Source organism: Pteropus alecto, unplaced genomic scaffold, assembly GCF_000325575.1.
Source record: "Pteropus alecto unplaced genomic scaffold, ASM32557v1 scaffold42, whole genome shotgun sequence".
Lineage (NCBI taxonomy): Eukaryota > Metazoa > Chordata > Mammalia > Chiroptera > Pteropodidae > Pteropus > Pteropus alecto.
The window spans coordinates 7,604,064-7,615,996 of record NW_006434825.1 but is presented as its reverse complement, the minus strand read 5'-3'; the positions used below and the strand labels follow the sequence as shown (position 1 = coordinate 7,615,996).

Genomic DNA, 11,933 nt, shown 5'->3' with positions numbered 1-11,933 from the left:
GACGATGAAGAGGTAAAAAGCAAACAGAAAGCCATATGGAGTGGATTTGGGGTCCACTGAGGGATTTTTCACTAGGCCCAAACTAATTTTTTTTTAGCCCCTGGACAGATGGGCTTATGCATACTTTTATGGCATTTCTGATCACACAGGTCTGCTTTTTTTTTTGCAAAGAAGTGCATTTGATTCTGACACATGGCATTTGCTGAATAACTGTGGCCGGCAAGACTAGGCATGAAGTCAGAACGATTTGAGTGAACCAACAAACATGATGATCTTCCCTTTTTCTAAATTTTTCTAGACACATTTTTGCTTTTAAAGTTATGTACTTCTCTAGCAATTGGTGCTAGAAACTAAATCATGTCCGTTTTACATTGAATCAGAGTGTAATACTTCAGGACTGACTCTTTAAATGAATTCATCACCTAATTCATACTGATGTTCCATAGAACTAACTTACTAAAGAGGTGGGAAAGCGAGAAAGGGTTATGGGTAAGCTCTTGGAGAATTTGCATCCACTAAAACTGTCTAAAATTACCGAATGGGCTTTTGAAATATTGGGAGAAAAAACATTTTATTGGAGTTTATATTTCTAGTATAGAAACAATTTAATTTGTACAATTAACATCAAATAATCTAAAATGGCCATAGAGAAGGCTGGGGTTGTTTTATTTATTTGTTTGTTTGTTTATTGTTATTGTAATTTACAAACATATTTGAATATCTATGGCTTAAGAAAGAGTAGGCAAGGTGGAAACTGAAGAATATGTATAGGTGGGACTAAGGGAACTAATACTTCCTAAGTACCTACAACCTTATTTAGCCTTCACTTGAACTGTGATACAGGGCAATTAACATCACCCGCATGTCCCCTTAACAGACAATGAAACTGAGAATCAGGGAGATTTAGTCTCTGTCCCAGAATGGCCAGTAAGGTGGGGAATAGGGACTGGAGTGCAGAACTAGCTGGCTTTAGAACCCGGGCTTCTTTCCGCCCGTGTTACACTGCCCCTCTCTCATTCTACTTGGCTCTTCCTTATGTCTCTTTGCCCATGAATATGTTCTTATGAAATACAAGGAAACGTCCTTGTGTTTACACAACATGATTTGCTCTTCCTAATATTTCTTTCGTTCATTTCAACAACCCAGGGTGCTAAGCAGGATAACTGAGATGATATTAGACCCATAGGGGAAACCAGGCTTTCTGACACCGTGTTTTCTCTAAGGAGCATACTGCCCGCCTGTGTCCTCTGCGAATCCCTCGGCATTGCCCAAGGTAGAGTTTCCCTCTGCGATGACTCCTCTTCATAAGAAGTGTGTTGACATTACTGCCTCAGTTCTAGGTCGCACTACAGAGCAGGCCTCTTAAGGCATGGATTGCTTAACCTTGCAACATGCCATTGTCTTGAGGTAGAAAAGGCCTGGATGAAATTATCTATTAAGTAGACCATCCAATCACGTGGTTTCTGTGGTCTCTCGAATCTAGAGACTACACAATTTCCCTACTAACAACGACAGGTGCAGACTGAGAACTTATGTTAATAACGGACATCCTCCCAGAGGGTGATATTGAATGAAGCTTTCAAGAGCCTGCCCCTGCCTTGTGACCTCTTGCTTCACATTGTCCAAGACTCTGTTCCTTAATGTAGCCTAGCACTCCAAGTTCTGGGTGATGCACAGTCCAGGCCAAGAAACCCCAAGTGCAAGAACGTTGGAAAATTCCTTTGTTAGAGTTGGAGGCAGGCCTTTGCACTTGAATGTTTCTATAGGAGTAGTCACCGGGCTTGGGTCTGGGTGGGAAACAGTGGAGCAGTTCTGTGTCACTTGGCATTGCAAACCCTGAGAGACAATTTCATCCTGTGACCTGGCAGAGAAGCTTTGCTGCGTTTGCAGAGGAAATTCTCAGGCCTGGGAACTGCTCCCTGAGATGTGCTAGGGGAGTCAAAGTCTGTGTTGGAGGCTCTTCTCTCCTGAGAGAAGGTTTGAGGTAGATGAAGAAAGGATGCCTTCTTTGGAATTGGAGACTTCGAAGAGTCTTTGCAAATGCAGAATCCTTTTGGAAACTCCACAAGGTTCTGGCTTTTTCTTTTAGATTTTATAAAAGTGTCAGCACAAGGAAAACTTTTCTAACTCATCAAGTAAGGGGTTGAGACTTTGTTCTCCCTCCCTTGAAGACTAAGCATTAACGTGCTGAATACAGATTTTCCCTTGGATGACGGGTCCTGCCAAGCTGTAGACCACCCCTATAGCAAACTTTGGTCAGATGGACTACTTTCCTTTGAGTTGTATAGGAGTAAATACGATTCCCTGAAAAAAAAAAAAAAAAAAATACCGCCAGGCATTGAAAAGTGTTCTTGGCATATGGATACAGAATTGCCATCATCATAATAACAATTGTAATGAAATAGTAAATCTATAACACCTGGTAAGGAGGTTGGGTAAAAGGAACATTATTAAAATATACTTCATAAAAGCTATTATGTTGCAGTAACTTAGTGGTATCCACTAGCTATTTTCATTTGTACAAAATTTTGAAATGGCTTGAACTTCAAATTTTGACAGGTAAAAAAAATCTGTAATTTGAAGTACTCATTGAAGTAGAACGTAATTCATTGACACATTTTATAAATATTGAAGGAAACTTTAGATTCATAATTGTTTAAGCATTTTATACCCCTTCCACACACACATGACTGAAACCCATATCTACTCAGTTATTAACTCTCCTACTAATGGATAATTATTGTGATGAACATTTCTGATAAATTTCTTTTTAGATACAATGATGGTTAAATCCGTTTTCTGAGATAAATTGTGTTATCTTCTACATTAACTTAAGATTTGTATTGACTTTTGTTTTTATGAAAATGAGATATTTTACAAGCAGTTCATCTCTAGACTAGACAGTATCACAGGTATGACAATTTCCGTTCTGTAGACCTCTTTTGGGAAATACAGGAAATCTCTGATTGCTGTTAATAATAAAACTAATGGCTAACATTTGAACACTCTTATGCTAGCACTACGATGAACACATGGCATATCTAATTTAATGCTCACAAAATCCACAGGAGGTACATGCTAATATATTTCAATTTGTAGACATAAACAGATTTAATGAGGTTCTCTCATTTGCCGAAGTTCAGCTAGCTGAAAATTGCTGAATCAGATCTTAAACATCAATATATTTGCCATTAAATTTTGCCCTTAAACTTTCCTGATATATAGTCGCTCATAAAAAAGTTGAAGTTGATGAGTAAAGTATTTACATTATATTGATTTATCAAACACGCATGCACGTGCGCACACACACACACACAGAATTTAGAAACTAGAATGACTTTCCACAGACTTATTTACTTTTTACTTTCAAAATCAATACAATTGATTAACTTGTTATTCTGAAGTGTTGACAAATTATTGGATAAAGTAGATTGATATATTTATTCAGCAGTATTTATTGAGGACATACTATGTACCAGGGCCTTTGCTGAGATTATTAAGACACAGGCAAGGACTCTGGATGACATAAACACCGTGAAGAAACAAGGTAGAAATATGCAACGGTGGGGTGGTATTCACTCTTTAAAATAAATTTACCTATTTCTTTAAAAACCATATCCACATATCTTCCTAGCAACAACATTGCTACCGGTCTACCTGCGTTACCCAGATTTCACATCACCCTTGGAATAGAATTAACAATAAACCCAGCTTGAAACAGGAAGGATTTCTCTCCTCGTGACTCTTAACAGAGCACATAGCTTGAAGCTAGTACAACTTTCTAGGCAGGAAGAGAGCGGATCACTATGTAAATCATTATCACTGACAAGTTGAGCCTGCAGTCAAAAGCAGAAGGTATAGTTTGTGTGTTTACCTCAGGCTATTTGTCTCCATGGGGTAACTTTTGAAAAGAAATACAGCAGGTTGATATTCACGCACATCTACACACACACACTCACAGAGTATTATGCTCATGTCACAGTGGATTTAACTGAATTTCGAGGCTTCAGTTATCCTCCGGACTGTTGATATCCATCTCTCCATCCTAACCCAGAAATCTCAAGTTGACAGGAAGTGAAATTTCCATCCAGAATGTGTTGTTATTTGATAAGCTATAAGTATATTTATTAAACATAGTAAACATACGGGGGTGGGGGGATTATCTGAGTTTATCTTCTCCATTTAGGAAGTCAAATGTGGTGTTCTAGTCTAAATTTCTGTTTCATCTGAGTCATTCTTCTAAATTTCAAAACTGTACATATAATTAATTCTCCTGCATGTAAAATTTCTGTGTTTATTCATTTCCTATGTCAAGGACTCCAAAATTCCTCCCTAGGCTCAGAGAGCAGCAGTTACCATTATGTGACCTGGAGAGAGTCATTTAACCCTCCAGAGTTGTTGAAACATTAAATGAGTGGGTAGGAAATAGATAGTACTTAGAAGAGTGCATAGTAGTGCTATGCAATTGTTAACTATAATAATGATGATAAAAATAATTATTATTCATCAACAAATAACTGTTGCCCCAGTTACTATCAGAATTACTACCATTGCTACTAGAGACACTATGGAATTTGTGTCTACAAATAATACTAGCGAAAAAAATAGGTTAACTTTTCTCAGCGACCATGTGAAAAACTAAGCACCAAAGGGGTTCAACTCAGATTTCAGCCAAAGGCTTTCTCTCTTCTCTGTATCATGACGTCTGCTGCGACTTCTTTCTATTCAGTCTCTGGCACATTGTGGGTATGTGGTAAATGTTTGTTAGTTGAGATATCTGTGTATAATTTTTTGTTAGAATTTATAAAACCTCCTAGCACTAGTGGGTGCTAAATGAATGCATGTTCTCGTTTCTTCTAGCTTTCGCTCACATTTTGAAAACCAGTCTACCCTGAAAAAGTGTAGCATGAGCTATCTTAAGCCATGTGTTTCCAGGATAAGGAAGAGATTCATTATGAATATTTTTTTCTGAAGGAACATTTAACTCACGTCCTTACAGTGTCCCAGTGAGCACAATACGAACATCAGAAACATATGCAAAATTATATGTAAGTATGTTACCTTTTCCAGGTTTCTTTAAACTCATAATCACTGCCTGGCACTTTATACATATTATCTCATTTAACTCTTATAATAAATCTAAAAGTTTGTTGTTATTATCGCAATCATAATGAGAAACTGGTAGACTCCAAGAGGTTAGGTAAATTTTCCAATGAATCATTAGAATAATAGATCTAGTTCTAGACCTAGATCTCTTGATGCTCATCTATATGGCGCCAGAGTTTTGTTTCATTCATCATGCTGCCTGAGGAGTAGCCTATAACTTCCATGATATGTCCATGACCCTTTTACTCTGAGAAGTTTCTGCTTCCATCTTAATAGCTCTAGTCTCCAAAAGATGTGATAACCCAGCAAAATTGTGGTGGAGTTGTGTTTCAGACCCACATTCACATGACTGTGAAAAGTTGTGCAACCTCTCTGAGCTCAGTTTTTTTCATCTGTAAAATACTTGGTCATTTTACACTTGGCATTGAATGATAGAACATAGGAGAAGTACTTAGCACAGGATCTTTCATAAGTTAGGCACTCAGTAAATGGAAGCTACTCTTTTTATTTTTCTTACTCTTTGGATTATTGCTAATAATCAGATCATGTAGAGGCACCACTAATCATTAAAATTTTCATCTTCCTCAGGCTGTGTATTGGTTCTGTTTGCTAATGAGACTCTTGTATTAAACTGAACTTACCTGCTTTGTCACGCCCCCGTGTCTTTTAAGTTCCACATAATATTTACTTTCCATCTGATTTCTAAGAACAGATCATTTCCCCCCCTTTGGTTATTGATTGCATTCAATCTTTTGACACATGAATCATTAGAATAATAGATCTAGTTCTAGAGAAAAGTCTTCATAACCAGAAACTCAGCTTTGTTCCTAAGGTCAGATAGGTGACAAGAAGAAGCAGAGACTTGAATATCTTTTCCAGGTGACAGATAGCTTCTCTGTGTGTGGCAATGCTACTAACCATTCCAGATATCCTTTGACATAAGCTAAGGTTTGGTATCTCAGCATTCTCAGTCATGTCAAACAGATGATGAGCATTATTCATTTATTTACAAACTCAGAAGAAGCAAGAAAAGGCTCCATTGAAGCTCATATCGGCTTCCTCTCTGTGTAGGTACAAGGAGGCTGGCTGAACACAGCATGGTAGGTTAGAAAGTCTTAGATTTATAGCCTTGAATTAAAATACGGATTTTGCCATTGTATTAGTCAAGGTTATTCAGAGAAATAGAACCATTAAGAAACGTAGAGACACATGGAAAGAGGGATTGGCTCATGTAATTATAAAGGCTAAGAAGTCCCATGATCTGCCATCTATAAGCTGGAGGCCCAGGAAAGCCAGCAATGTAATTCCAGTCCAAGCCTCAAGGCCTGAGAACAAGGGACTCAATGGTATAAGTCTTTGTTTGAGTCCTAAGGCCCAAGAACCAGGAGCACTCATGTCCAAGGGCAGGAGAAGACAGATATCCCAGCTTAAGCAGAGAGCAGATTCACACTTTCTACACCTTTTTGTTCTGTTCCAGCCTCAGTGGATTGAATGATCCCCCCCTGCATCAGTGAGGGCCATTTTCTTTACTCAGTCTACTAATTCAAAAGCTAATTGCTTCCAGAAACGTTTTCACAGACACACCCAGAAATAACATTTTATTATCTATTTGGGCATTTCTTAGCCCAGTCAAATTAACTATTATAGCTACTAAAATTAACTATTATAGCTACCAAATAGCCAGGTGTTCTTACGCAAATAACCTGATCTGTTTGAACCTCAGTTTACTCATCTGTCAAATGAAGAAAATGTCACCTTGTGGAAATTTGATGAACACCTTTAGTTATTTGCCACAGAAGGCCATGTTTTATTATGATATAATTTCAACCTTACAGAAAAGTTAGAAGACTAATACAGGATTCTCCCCATATTCACCAGTTGTTTACATTTTGATCCATTTGTATTAACAGTTGCTAGCCATCTATGCATATTATATATTCTGAATCATTTGGGAACAAGTTTGAGATATTTTCTACATTACCTCAAAACTCTTCAGTGTTTTTCCTGACCACAGGATACTTATCATAATCAAGAAATATAACATTGACACAATTCTGTTATCCTATCTATAACTGTATAAAATTTTGTCAGCTGTCCCACTGATGCCCTACATAGACGTTTATAGTTCTTGGCCCAGGTCAAGATGGCATACTGTGTTCAGTTGTTATATCTTCTTAGTTTCCTTTGATCTGGAACAATTTTTAAATCTTTCTTGAAACTTATATTTTTGAAGATTACAGCCTAGTTATTTTACAGCATGTTCTTCAATGTCTGCATCTGATTTTCCCATGTGAATACATATTAAGCTTTTTTTGGATGAAAAACATGTAGAAGTGATGTTGTGTTCTCTGTGCATCTTATCGTGAGATTTGTAATGTTGATTTGTCCCAATGTTGGTAATTTGTGGGGAGATACTGTGTGAAATGTTATCTCTCATCAGACTTTCATCTAGTGGTTTTAGTATTAGTTAGTGATTTTGTATATCAGTTATCTTTTCCATAATTATTAATTGGCATTCTACTCCGAGGAAGTTCATGAGTATTTGAAACTGTTCTCTGTTAGAAGTAAAAACACAGTAGGAGCAAGAGAAAATATACAGAGTATAATGGTTAGTGTACAGTCCTTAAGTGCCTAGATAAATAACCGGTACATGGGTATCTGACAAATTATTTGATGGCACAATACAAGCAAAGCCTCAGAGAAATATGCATTATGTTCTCATTACAATAGGATGTCTTAATTTTTACTCCAGACAGTGCACTTTAAGGCAGGATTGTGGAATAATCAGGGAATCCCTGATAATCAATCAAGTCATCTCTAGGAGACTCTAGATTGATGAAGGAAAGAGATTCAATTTCACATTAGAATTATGAACTCTTTTTAGAAAAATCTAGAGCTCGAGAACAAAGAGACTAGCAAATCAGAGAAGGGTTATTTAAAAAAAGTAAAACTGTATGGTCACAAAATATTTGAAGAGTATTAACTTCATATATGAAAAAAGCAAAGTGAAGATTAAACTACCTGACGTTTCAGGATTGTTACCATTGTAGACCCCATATGGGATCTAATAAACTACCCTCATTGCCATTATATAATCCAATTTGTCTTTTAAAAATTATTTTATAAATTAAATTACAATCATATCATGAGTTTAGGTTAAAAATGTCCCTACTTCTTGGTGATCATCTTATCTAGGTCTGCGCTTGTGGGAAATTTTCCGATTTTAGAATGAAAGCTGCTACAGCTTTAGGAAATATTAATATTATATTACTTTGTATATCCCCAAGTAAAACCCATTGTAGATAAGCATTCTTAAATGGGCTCTCTTATGTCTCCCAGGAATGTATAAATGCTCTTTTAAGAAGGGAAAATGCTAGAGCATGCCTTTGCTTCACCTGGGGCAGGTTGACAAGAATCTTTATGTGCAGTCATTTGCTGACAAAGGCAAAATGTGCCCCATATTCAGTGTTTGCCACTCCCTTCTATGGCTGAGAAGAACTGTGTGGTTCAATTAGAAACCATGATTCTTCCATCCTGGGTTCAACCTCAGGCCTGATGATGTTATTTTTATCTCTGCTTCCGGGAACTGGGTTGGATGATATGTCAGGTCCCTTCTAGCTCAGATATTCAAAACTAAGAAATAAAGAACACACTAGTAAACATTTCCACAGGCCTTGAGTTTTGATGAATTTATCTGCAAGGATGGATTAGGTTTATTTTTCCTTGTCTCCGGGCGAAGGAGACATATGTCTTGAAAGCCGTCAGGCTGGACTGTCTTTTCAGCATGATTTAAGAACACAGGAAACTTTCACATAAGCTTAGGATCAGTATAAGCCATCTGAAGATTTCATGAATTCGTTTTGGAGGGTAAGGGGTTGAGAGGACCAAGTGTGGATGGATTATATCCACTGAGTTGGCCAGGTGAGAGGAGAGCTTGTGAGACTGCAAACACTTTTTCCTCCACCATTCTTTTTCATACTTATCTGTTAATTTGGACTGAACAAGGATGAGAAACATATTATTACGTATGATTGTAGGCACTCGGTCAGCCTAGTAGAAGCTGTTCTGTTTCAATTTATCCAAATGAAGAATGAGACATAGAAAAGGTAAGAGGAAAATCAAACAGGCCTGCTCCCAGTAGAAGCCCATCTTTATTCTTAGAATTAGATGATCGTTTGTGGGAAAGCATTAGTTGCTTTCAATAACCTCTAAAACTGTTGTTTTGTGTAGTTGTTTTGTTTCCTGTTCCTTCTTTATTATGGCTATAGGTAGGTTCGATCCTGGGACATGATGTCATTCATAATCATCTATCACAAGTGCTTTCTATGACTTATAGAGGAGAACGTTTTCTTTGTATGAATAGTAAGCTGATTCCCCCTTTAATAAAACTTTACCCACAAGTGCCTTGGGTAGGATCAAGAAAACTAGCATGATTTCACACAGGTAATCACCTTTTTTGAAACTTGGTTTATTTTTCTTAATCTCCCTGGCACCTAGAGTTAACCTTTAGACAGATCTGTTTGCTGAAAGTAAGTATTGTGGGACACAATTACAACTTCAATAAGATTGGAGAAGGATATAGGGAGGAGTGGTGACATTCTGCTGCTTTTCCCAATGGGTGGTTTCAGTGTGAGGAGCAAAATTGATCATGGTGGGATAGATGAGGTGAAAAAAGAATTGAGAAACATACTCTGACACAGTGGTTCTGAAAGTTTAGTGAGCATCAGAATCATACAGGGCTTATTAAAACGGGGTGGTGGGCCCCACCTTCAGCGTTTCTGATCTGGTACCTCTGAGGTAGGACATGAGAAATTTGCATTTCTGACAAATGCCCATGTGATGCTGATGGTGCTGGTCGGGGGACCACTTTTGGTGCCAGTTCTATAATATAACCCTAAAAGAGATTTATTTCAGTAGCTCTTTTCTCTGGTAGGGAGAGCATTGGCTTATAGCCAGAAAGCTTTTTACATTTGGTTAGTCATTCGATGAATTTTCCTTAACCTATAATAGGTAAATTATATGCTATGCCTATGGATATAGTGATTAATAAGTCACAGTATTTTTTATTCCAGGAAATTGGTAGTCAACTAGGGCAGACACTCAAGGAAATCTACGATTTCAATGCAGTGTAATAAACAATCTAATGGAAGTTAATAATGGTTGCTAGGGAGACATTGGAGCTGTGCTGGACTCAATTTGTACCTGGAGCCTATAGTTAGGGTATGCTTCTTGGGATCAGAAATCTAAAATGAGCTTAGAGCACCATATAGGATTTATTCGACTGAGGGGCGATTTTACAAGCAGCAATGATAGGGTTGAAGGCACGAATGAGTGGAATGACAGTGCAATTTAAAAACAGTGAACAGTTCACAGAAAATGTAATACCACTGAGGCATTTCTTTTCCTTCAGTGCTTAATCACCATTCACTTCCCAGCCATGAGTTTTGCCTGGTATTCTTTGGGGTTTGTACTTTATCATGATTATGTGATGAAGTTGGGGTGGGGTGAAGTCAGACATTGGAGAGTTTAAGCAAAGGAGTAATGAAATTAGATTTCCATTATTTATGTTTAAATAAGTTATTATGCATCCATTGTCTGGAGTACTACGCAGCTGTGAAAAAGATGGGCCAGTACCATATGTGTTATGGACTGCTCTCTAAAACAAGATACAGGGTAATGTATCATTTGCGTACAGAGAAGAATAAATGTAGTATCTACACTCGCATATTCTTGTGTGTGCTTTAAATATTTGTTTGCTTTTGGACACGTGTACATGCACAGATATGCACAATAGACCTTGATAATAGTTGTCTCTAAAGAAAAGAATTAGAGGACAGGGGTCTGTGTTGGGAAGGGGAGTTTAAGCTTTGCATGCTTTTGGTACTATTTGACATTTTTAAAGACACACTCATATTTAATATTCGGTATTATCACGTATATTTACTACTACTAACTATTTAAACATTTTAGAATAAAAATATTACAGTTATAAACATTTAAAAATGGCATACTAAGGGGGAAGATGTTGTGAGGAAGGGCAGTTTTCTCTTCTTTCAGTTAACATGTTGAGGAGTGTTTAAAGTTAGAAATAAGGGGAAAGGAGGAAATTGATCTGAGAGAGTTATAAAACCCAAGTGTTACCTGGAGTCACTGTATATCTCTAAAAGTTTATCTTTGAACCTTGTCTATGTACATTAAAGAAAAAAAAAATCTGTCTTTCCTACCGGAAGGTAAGCTAATTGAGGAGAAGGGATTTATTATTTTTGTTCACTGCTATATGCCCAGGACTTCCTAGAAAAGTTCTCAGTAAATATTGTTAGATGAATGAGCTTTAATTCCTTGTCTCTGTTCAATTTTTTTTCTCCAAATCACATATTGAAGATATTCCCCTCTCACTTTAGTATAGAGCCCAAGACTGAGTATATTTCTATTGCAGAGCCACAAATGGCATCTATTCCCTTATCTTTTATCTCCTGCAAAGTCGACTCACGCACTAAAGGCTTAGCATATATTTTGCTGGAAGCAAGTGGATCCAGCAAAGCTACAAGCAGGGATTCATTCAATATATTGACTGGCCAGCAAGTTAGAAAAGGAAAACATTAGACACCCTGTTGTCTCTTAAGAGTAGCTTGCTTCTCCAAAATAGTAGATAAATTGGAATTACCAGTGTTCAGAATCAGACAGGAAGTGGAGAGAAAGGAGAGAGAGAGAGAGAGAGAGAGAGGGAGAGGGAGAGAGAGAGAGAGCGTGCGCACAAGAGAAAGAAAGAAAAGAAAGAAAGAAAGAAAGAGAGAGAGAGAAAGACAAAAAAGAAAAGAAAGAAGCGG

At 37.3% G+C, this 11,933-nt stretch overlaps 1 protein-coding gene and 1 pseudogene across 1 annotated transcript in view; both read left to right on the top strand.

The window, feature by feature from the left end:
* The window catches only part of CDH8 (cadherin 8), a 300,666-nt gene that overhangs the window by 10,757 nt on the left and 277,976 nt on the right, over window positions 1-11,933 (top strand).
* The window catches only part of LOC102879489, a 16,303-nt pseudogene continuing 4,374 nt past the window's right edge, over window positions 5-11,933 (top strand).